Source organism: Chinchilla lanigera, unplaced genomic scaffold, assembly GCF_000276665.1.
Source record: "Chinchilla lanigera isolate Chin_1 unplaced genomic scaffold, ChiLan1.0 scaffold00065, whole genome shotgun sequence".
NCBI lineage: Eukaryota > Metazoa > Chordata > Mammalia > Rodentia > Chinchillidae > Chinchilla > Chinchilla lanigera.
The window spans coordinates 11,745,062-11,754,938 of record NW_004955466.1 but is presented as its reverse complement, the minus strand read 5'-3'; the positions used below and the strand labels follow the sequence as shown (position 1 = coordinate 11,754,938).

Below are 9,877 nucleotides of genomic sequence, written 5' to 3'. Positions count from 1 at the left end.
GTTTGAGAGAGGGTCAAGGAAAAAGTTAGGACCAGGCTACAACCCAAGGTTCAGCAAACCTGTGGACCAACCCTAGGATATTTTTCTCTGAAGCTCTTTGTTACCCTGCCCAGGCACCAAGACTAGTAGAAGTCCCTTTGCCTTTATCCCCGGATGTGCCGGTTTCCTGCCTCAAGATGTTTAGAGATGAAATTTTAAGCATCTCATTCTTATGGCCCTTCAAAATAGTGAGAAAAATAAAACCACCTGAGATGGATATATTTTTCCACGTGTAGAGCTTTCTGTCTCAGCCATAGTCATATTATCCCCATCAGATCCCACTGAAACCTAATAACACATGAAGTAGGCATTTGTCTTAGCCTAGATGCTCATGGAAGCCAGAGTAAGGCAAAAGTGAGTGCACAAGTAATTTATTTGGTCATAGAATTGGAGAAAGCAGGTTGAAGAAACAGGAAATGAAGAGAGAAGGGAAGAGAGCAATAGCATGTTGGTAAATGTTTATCTGCCAGCCCTCTGGAAAAATACTAACCCTGATTATGGTGCTTACCTTTTTCCTTTGGTGTAAATTCTCCTGCCATGGCCAGTTTTAACATAATGCCACAATACGTGTTAAAGAGATGAGTACATTTGCTCTCAGGAGTTAATCTGAGCCAGCTGCCACACACCACTGAGGAAAGGCCAGTGCAAAGATGGAGCGAAGAGCTGACTGACCACTGCCGCTAGGGATTGCTGCTCAATCCGGAGAGCACTTCTGTGGAAACTTGGGATGTCTGTCTTAGAATTGGCTTCCTAGGGCCAAAGAAGAAAGCATTTACCTACCCACCTCCCTTCAGCATAGGTCAGGGACAGTTCCTCTGCAATGAACATATGTGAATGTTGATGACACCTTGCACTTCCCAGCAGCTTCAGAGGAGTCCTGAAGTAGGACATGATAGGTAGAAGTTTTGCAGGTCAAGACAAGGCACTACCAGGTTGTTCCTGCGTGAAGTTGGTTGACATCTGTGGAACCAGTTGCTGTGAGAGAAGCTGGAGTTAGAGTGGAGGGGTGGGGAGACAGCTGCATGTCTAGTACAGCCCACCTCTTGCGTTACTCATCCTGGCTTGTCTTCTCCCCGCTTTCCCCAGTACACGCAGGCTCTTTGCAGACGCCCTTCAAAGTGCTGGTGAGCAATAAGATCTGCAGACACTTCACGTAAGGGAGAAGTGCAACAAGCCGTGGGCTCCACTGCTGCAGTTGTCTCAGGAGTCATAACTGACATCGATGGCTTCCTTCTGCTACGATCTGTGCTAGATTTCTCTTACTTTCTTCGAGCCTTCAGTTAGTATAGCTTGCCTGCCTGGTACAGTGGCCTAGATACCCATCTCGGAGGGATTAAGCTTATCTGGATTTCTCTTGTCCAGCCATGGTGGTTGCAACTGTCCCTTCACAGTATCACAGTTAATAAAAGCAAGATATGCCTGGGGAATCTCCTAGGTTTCAGAAGACTCCCTCATGCTTTCCAGGTATAGCAGCAACCCTTGCTTTCTCTGATAATTGAGGTCAATTACTCCTAGCACACAATTCCTCCTTTCTTTGCTGGAAGGCTGACTTTTAATGGTGAGACTAGATCAGGCGTATTGAGCCTAAACTGTCTTGTTTAGTACTCTGTTCCGTGTGGCTATAACAAAATACTCAGCACTGGGCTCTTTATAAAGGAAAGAGGTTTGTGTAGCTCACAGTTTGGAGATGCAAGAGCATAGTGCCAGCATCTATTTAGCTCTATCAAGGATCTTACAGTGGACAGCATTGCGATGGGTGCGTTCCAGGTTTCTGTACTGACTCAGATTTGGAAGGGAAGTTTTCCATTATTGCAACTCAGGCAGGCCTTTACTCTCCACTCTTTTCATTTTATTGGTTATGAAAGTGGAGGAATGCTCTGGTTTGCTCTGTCCCCTTTTCCCTCCTTTCCACACTATGATTGCTGTAATCTGTGTTATTCTGTGTTTACCACTCCAAGTCCTGCTGACCAATATTACATCTATGCTGCCCTTGACAGTCAAGCAATACCATTTGCCTTTCTAGAATCCTCTCATTCTATGGATCCCAGATCAACAGCTGGTTCTCTTGTTTTTAACCCTAGCTGTCAGATGATAGCTAACTAAGCTTCTCAGGTATTTATTTCATAGAGCTTCTCAGCAGTACACCCTTCATGGCTTTGACGGAGGGGGGGCTCTCTGATTCCTCTTGGGTTACTTGATGTATCCCTAGGACCCACAGAGTAAGTCTCTTCTATCCTTCCTACTCTTCTAAACCTTTCAACTTCATCCTGAGGGCTCTGCCATGGCTCCTCCAACATCTGCCACCCATTTTCTCCAGGTCATTCTTGTGACCAAGCTTCAGGAGAGCATTCCAGCAGTGGTGTACTCCGAGTCATAGAAAAATATTGCATGTATTGTTCTCTCTAGTGTATTTCTTTGTTGAAGTGAAGGGTGATGCCTGGGCACCTAGAATTTGTAGGGTCTTCAAAATCTAAGGGTGGAACCCAGAGAGTACACTTCTGGAGAAGCAGAATTTTCCTCCAACTTCCTTTAGAGGTAAGGTTTGACAGCAGGTTAAAGCCTTGCAATCATTGGCCGGTGGAGGGGGTGCTACTTGTTGCGCTACATAGACTTGTACCAAGTCTCCCTGGGGCTCTGGAAAGTTCAGGAAAAGTAGTCAGTGCACAAAACATGTCAGTTCAGTCATCAACTTTTTATGCAATATGACCATTTTTGTGACATGTTCAGGTGCCTGAAAGCTTTAAGATGACATTATTGTTTTTATTGGATACCACATTAAACTGAAAGGTTTTGAAAATCCTGATGAATTATTGTTGGTAATTTGCTTATACGTATGGAGTTAGGTGGTTGAAAACCCTGTTTTTTCCTCTCTTTACAGTTCTAAAAATCATCCTTTAGGAGCTAAAATATGATGCCTGGCTAAGCTTAGGAGTTTTCATTGTGTTCCATCAGGGATGATGATGATGTTGATGATGATGATGATAATGATGATGTGAATTCTTATTATGTGCAGATCATTTTACACGTATAAAATCTACTCAGCCCTCACAACTCTGTATAATAGGTGTATGTACACTACTGCAATACAACTTTAATGAAGTTTTTACAAATTTTCCTGCATAATCCTCTTTTCATCACTTCTGATAACTATCACCAGGGAAATGAGCAGAATTAATATGGGGCCAGGTCTCCTTCCCAAGTCACTCACGGAAGTCCCACAACAGCCCTCTGCAAAGCTGTGTCCTTGAGTACCCGAAGCCATTTGATCAGATGCTGTGTTCATTTCTCATTTATCTTACTCTTGGATCTAAGCAAACAGTAAATATTTAAGTAGTGAGGATGCTTGTCTAGCAACCTGTCTGTGATAGATTAAAGAGCGCCACAAATCAATCGATATTCTTTCTCTTGAGACTAATTTACCTCCCGTTGAATCTGAGCTGGGTTTCGTGACTTATTTCCCTAACACAATAAGGTAAGGTGCTATTTGGAGATTTTTGAGGCTAAATCAGAAGCCGTGTGGTTTCTAGCTGGGTTTCTGCCGCTTAAGAGATCTGACGGCCTTGCTGTGGCTTTGCTAGGGAGGCAGCATCTAGAGGATAGTGGACAGTCCTGACAACCTCTTCAAGACACCAGACCTAGGAGGGAAGCTGTCCTGGGCCCACTTCTACTGACAGTCACTAAGTGACTGCCAGTGAAGCCACGAAATAGCAGAATCACCCATTGAGTCTCACCGCGAAATGGAGTGAAATGACTGGTGTTTTAAGCCACTAACATTTGGCATAGTTAAGCCCAGCAGTAGACAACGGAAGCACTCTCCACCTTGAAGAGTGATGGGGACTGTAGTGCAGGGTGGGGTTGGGGACTGCAGTGGGTGGTGTGCGGGTCTGAGACTATCTCTGTACATACCTTGAACATTTTCTTTTATTGTTATTATTCACGATAGAAATGATGGCAAATAGAGAAGAGAATGTTGATACCTTTCATTTCTAGGCACAAGTACAACTTGAGGCCTGTTTTCCCTTCCTTCCTTGGGATCACAGAATATTCCAATCCCCTTTTCTGGTTTAGGCTGTTAGAAATGGGCCTCAGTTTATGGCACTGCAGAAGCCTTCATGCAGACGGCACAAGGCCCCTCCCAAACGCGTCTATGACTCAGCATTGATTCCTCAGGTACCAGTGTCTCCGTTCTGCTCCTGATCAGAAGCCCCCCTGCGGGGAAGCAGAACCACAGGATACCTGTCCCTCTTCCTTAATCTGTCCCTAAAAAGTCACCATTATAGTTTTTGGGGTGGGGGAGGTAAAGTGTAGAGACTCACTGGAAGTGGTGATTGGGGTTGAAATGCGTAACTACTTCTGGTGACTATGAAAGTTCGTGATTCCAAGCAGCCTTCTGGGGTCTGTGGCTGTGGAAAAGGACATTCTTTAGTTAGAGAAAGCACTGAGGACACACAATGATTTGTTTACAGTTTGTTAGGGTTTCTTAAAATAAGGCTTCATTATATAGCCCGGACTGGCCTTGAGTTTACGATCCTCCTGCCTCAGCCTCCCAAATGCTGGGATTACAGGCGTGTGTTGGATTACATGTGGAGAAGGATAATCCTTTGATTACTCTTTCAATGTATTGCCTCAGGCCTGATCAAGCCATGTGATTGTTTAATTTTGGAGGGAGTCTAGCAAAAGCATTGGTGGAAAGGATAAGATTGCAAAACTTGTATTCTTGTGGAAAGCTGTGAGGTCAACACTAAATGCTTTATTGACACATACCTGAAGGAATGATAACACGATGGCTTACCAAGTCAAATCTCATACTTATGATAATTGAGCTGTACTGTCCTTGCTAAAATGTTTGGTATCCGTCCATTTGTACCAGCTATGCCTTTGGTTCTTGCTCAATAAAAGGTGACTGAGATTGGTAAGAGGGGTAGCAGTCCGAGAGGCTGAAAGCCCCCTGATCCCAGAATTATGCCTCTCTTGTTTTTCTTTTTTCTCGTGCTTTTCTTTTCATCCATGGGTACCTCGTTCTCGGGACCTGTCACTCCTGGACAGAAACGGAATCTACATCCGACATCTGGCTGCCTAAAAGTTATGCCTTTCAGGTTCTGCAAGACAGAGCTCACAGAAGGATTTTATTCCCATATATTCACATGCAAAAACCTGGCGTGCAGCTAAAAAAGAAAATATTACCACCATGCACCAGGTAAGTGAGTAGCCAGGTCATCGAGGGGCAGTACACTGTTTGTGTGGGGCTTAGGGAACACCTCTGTCTCATTTTATTGACCTGTAAAATAAGCTTAATAACTGTACCCAGCTTCTGTGATTGTTGTGAAGATTAAATGAGCTACTGTGTACAAAGCACGGCATTTGGCACCTAAGAGAGGAACTAAGATAGTCATCGCCATCACTGCTGTATTCCATGGCCAAGACTAAGTGATATGATTTTCTTTAATGATTTAAAATTTTTATTAGTACATGTTTGCAGTACATAATGGTGATACTCATCATGGGAAGTTGGTACATGGACATAACACATCTGAAGTTTTTTTACTTCCCTCCCCCTTACCACTAGATTTTGTCCATAATGGCGGGCAGAGAATGACTGGACTTCCCCATGACTGCAGCATCCAGGGGGTACAGGGACAGAGGATGTCCACAAAGCTGTGTGTGGGCTTTTGGGCACTCTGGGAGAAGGAAGGGAACTGGGAGGGCGAGACTGAGGCCAGGGACTTCGGTGTGGTGACTCGGACTCACGCCCTGTGGGTCTCCGCTCCCTTTCTGTGACAAAGCAGATGTGAAGGCTCCTTTTCTCTTTAGCACAGTGTTTTGAGATGGTCCTTCCTTCTCTTTTAAGAGTACTTACTATTTCATTACAGAATGTTCTGAAAGTTATCTCAGAAGTGTGGTTTGAACTCCGATCTGGCCTCTGCCGCATCTCTCTTCATGTGAGGCTACTTTCTCCAGCTGTCACTGCAAGCCAGCCCTGGTCTGTCCATGTCTAAACACCCAACACTCTTCCCGCCTCACACGCTTCCCTTAGTCTTGGACATTCCCTGGCGTCTCTGGAGAGCTGATACTTTGGTGCTCAGCATAAACGGGAGGCTTTGTCTAGCCGTGGTATTGAAGTAAGTGCTCCCTGGCTTTTCCATGTGTGTTTGTTTTCTCCTTAGCACTTCATCACGATTTCATTGCCTTAACTCAGTTATTTTTTACTGGTTTCATTCACTAGGATACAACGTTTATAAGCACAGAGGCCTTCCTTCCACTGGCCTCTTAACCATTTTAGTTTGAGTGCCCCGCTCAGGGTCTGATTCACAGACTTGACATACCAGTCATCTGAGAATAAATGACTGAGCCCTGGCAGATCAGTTCCAAACATCCTGCAGATTACACAGTTGCCCGCCTGAGTCCAGGTCGTTGATGTCCCCTACTGCAGATGGAGTCCTCAGCACGCTGTGTCTAAGGGAAGCCTCTGTCAGGGTCAGCGCTCCAGTTCGTGCTACCTGTGCGCTATTTGAAGAACCGCTCTTGTTTCCCGGCCTGACAGCCTGTGAAAGCTACCAGCAACGCTTTCTTGATGCACAACACTGGCCTTCCATATTTCAGCCTTTTCCCGTTTAGGACTGTGGGGCTGCAAGTAATATAAACCGGCTTTAGCTAATTTAAAAGAAGACACGTTGCTCGAAGGGTTTAGGGGTATTTCATGAAACTGGAAGGCGCGGAGCAGCCAGGCATCAGGAGGAGCTTGGTCAGAGAGCTGTGCAAGGCCAAGATTGGGGGCGTGCCGGGTTCTCTCTGCTCCCCGCCTGTGCACCACCCCACCACTTCTGCATTCCCACTCACTGGCTGTCCTTGTAATCAGACGATACGGCGTGCACATGCTTACCCACTCCAGCTCTGAAGCTCTTATTTTTCAGCTCCAAATTCTTGGAATATCAGCAGCTCACATTTGGATAATTGCTTAGAGTTAGTGCTTGAAAGTCCCAGTGACAGTGAGAGGTAGGGGGAAGGACTCTGAGTCCCTGTTTGGTGAAGAGGTCTGAGGTCATACACCTCGGGCGCTAGGAAAGGCCTTTCAGGAAGGACAATGGGAAAACAAAAATATTACCATGTGTTCTACTTCTCACCATTGCAGCCAGGGAGGAGGAACACAAGAAGTGTTGCCTGCCTTTATCCTCACAAGAAAACCAGTCAGGAGACAGGCCTTGCTCCCGTGACTGCAGGTGTGTGTAGAGCGCAAATGATGATGAGGAGAGAGCAGTGGTGTTGGGGGGCGACTGGCATTCCCAGAACGCTTGCGGGGAGCAGCTGGGGCCAGCTGCAGCTTTTAGTGACAGGATGTGAGTTTTCAGTCTAATGTGTCTGACATGAAAGCTGCTGAGGAGAACAGAGGCCAAGAACTTACCTCAGTTGACTCGGACCAGGGAGGAAAGGAGGAGCAGTGGGGAGGAGGACGTTACATCTTCTGGCCATCGGGTGGGACGTCAGGTGTGGTGCTGCAGTGTGCCCTTCCTGGCCACCAGATGCCAGGGCTTAAGTGACAACACCACAGCCTGCCAAGTTTTAAATAAATTGAATTTAAAGTGGCACAGGGGCTGGGGATATAGCTCAGCAGTGCAGCACCTTGCTTAGCAAGCAGCAAGGTCCTGAGTTCGATTCCTAGAACCAAAAAAAAAAAAAAAAAAAAGTGGCACAAGGTAAATTTAACTATGACAATGATAATTAAAATCCTTCCACTTTAAGGAATCTGTGTTAAGGGAGAACTTACAAAGTACAAAGCTGGATGGGGAAATGTAAAGGTGTGAAGAGATGGGTACTATTCCTTTTCAGATGGCTGGTTCCAGTCGCATCTGCACAGCCAACACCTGGTTCTCTCCTGCTGGCTCGTTCTGCCTAGTGGCGAGTAGGCTCACTGTGGAGGACTCTGCCGACCTGGGAGTGAGTCAGTTGGGAGGGGAGAGGCTACAGTGCGCTGAGGTAAGGAGGTTGCATAAGTAGCCCCCAGAATCAGGGAGACTTTACCTGTGCTAATAGGTTCCAAAGATAGTCAGACCAGACCTTGTAGGGGGCATGGTTTACACTCAGTAAGGGTCCCTGCCCCTAGGATTCCCTAGCCAGTTTGCAGTGTGCACACTCTGTTTTGTTCCCAGTGGGCCAGCTATCCTTATATCAACCTGGAAAGAAGGAAGCTATGCTCAGTCATGTCTCCCTTGCATATGTGGTTTTCCCCCTGGAATGCCCATAGGTAACACCCTTAAACCTGTTTATCTAAAACCTAAACTCTGTATGGTTTGAATATGGCTTACACTCTCCAAAACTCTTGTTGCAATGTAATCCCATTATGAGATATTAAGAAGCACGGCTATTTGGGATTTTAAGAGGTGCTTAGAGCTCTGCCCATCATGACTGGATTAATCCATGCATGCAATTAGTGGATTAACAGGTTACTGGGTTATCTGGAGAGCAGGTCCGCTATAAAAGCCAGTTTGGCTGGGCCTCTTTCTCCCTGGCTTTGGCTATGGGATGCCTGTGCTGCTTTAGGACTCAGCCAGCAAGAAGGCTGTCACCAGATATAACGCCTGGACCTTGGATCACAGTCCTGAGTCACAACAAAGCCCTTTGCTTTATAATTTACCCACATGTGGCACTGGGTCATTAGCAACAGAAAATGGACTAAGATACTATTTTAAGTCCATTCTTATTGCTTGAGACCAAGTATCACACCACCACTACCTCTAACAAATGTGTTTCTGAGCTCTTTATGTAGTTGAGCGAAGGCCTGGTGATTCATTTTATACAAATTCAGTTTACAAACTGCATCTTCAGAAACCTGACATCTACCACTTTCCTCCTCTCCAAGCCCTTCATGCACTGGAATGGGCTGGCTTTGTGGGAGTGTCACCTTCTAGAAGGATGGACACCTGTCAGTGGTTATGGCAGTGACTGGCTGCATTCTTGCCTTAAATTGAGTCATAGAAGTCTTAATATAATTCACGAAGTGTTGCTGACTTTGCTCCCTGGAGAGCAGAGATGACATGTTCTGTTCTCATGATTTCCTTGAGGGCTCTGGCAGCCTGATTGCTGTCGCACGCCAGTGTCTCGGGAGAAGTGAGGAGGACTTCAGTCTCTCACTGTGGACTTGGTTTCTGCCTTGTTCCAGCTTTAAAGTACTTTCAAATCAAGATTGTTAGAATAATTTCCTTTCTTTTGCGTCTTGTAATTTTTACCGGCGGGTAATGAATAATATGAAAATGTGGTATTCTGAGAAGACCCAACTTGCTCTGAATTACTTTTTTCTTTTGAGGTCTAATTCTTGTACATAAAAGCCACCTTTTAAAAGTGAATTTTAACCACAATTCAGTGGATTTTAGAATTTACTCAGAAGGTTGTATGACCTTTAGCACTACCCAATTCCAGAATATTTTCACTGCCCCGAAAGAAACTTATAGCCATTTGTGATCTCTCCCCATTTTCCACTCCCTCAGCCCCTAGCAATCACTAAACCACTTTTTGTCTTTCTGAAACTCTGAATTAATTTTATACCTATAATTTTCAGCTTTACCCATGGTTGCTGGATACATAGAAATTATGATATTTAAGGTATATAAGATGATAATTTGTATGTGTATACATTGTGTAGTAATTACTGTGGTCACATGAACACCCTGATTACTTCACAGAATTGTTTTTCTTGTAGTGAGAAAGATCTATTCTCTGAACAAATCAAGTACACAACACGGTATCTAATTGTAGCTGTCATGCTGTCCACTGGGTCTCCAGACCCTGTTCATTTTATGACTGAAAATGTGTTCTTGCAGAATGATTATCGCGTGTCCCTCACCCA

The 9,877-nt window shown here is 45.2% G+C and overlaps 1 long non-coding RNA gene across 1 annotated transcript; it reads left to right on the top strand.

Annotated features, from left to right (window-relative positions):
* The first annotated feature begins 5,072 nt into the window (after window positions 1–5,072).
* Window positions 5,073–8,004, top strand: LOC102028843. Its single transcript, XR_263313.2, has 3 exons — window positions 5,073–5,236; window positions 5,910–6,158; window positions 7,864–8,004. It is a non-coding gene; the product is annotated as an uncharacterized LOC102028843 (long non-coding RNA).
* The last annotated feature ends 1,873 nt before the right edge of the window (window positions 8,005–9,877 follow it).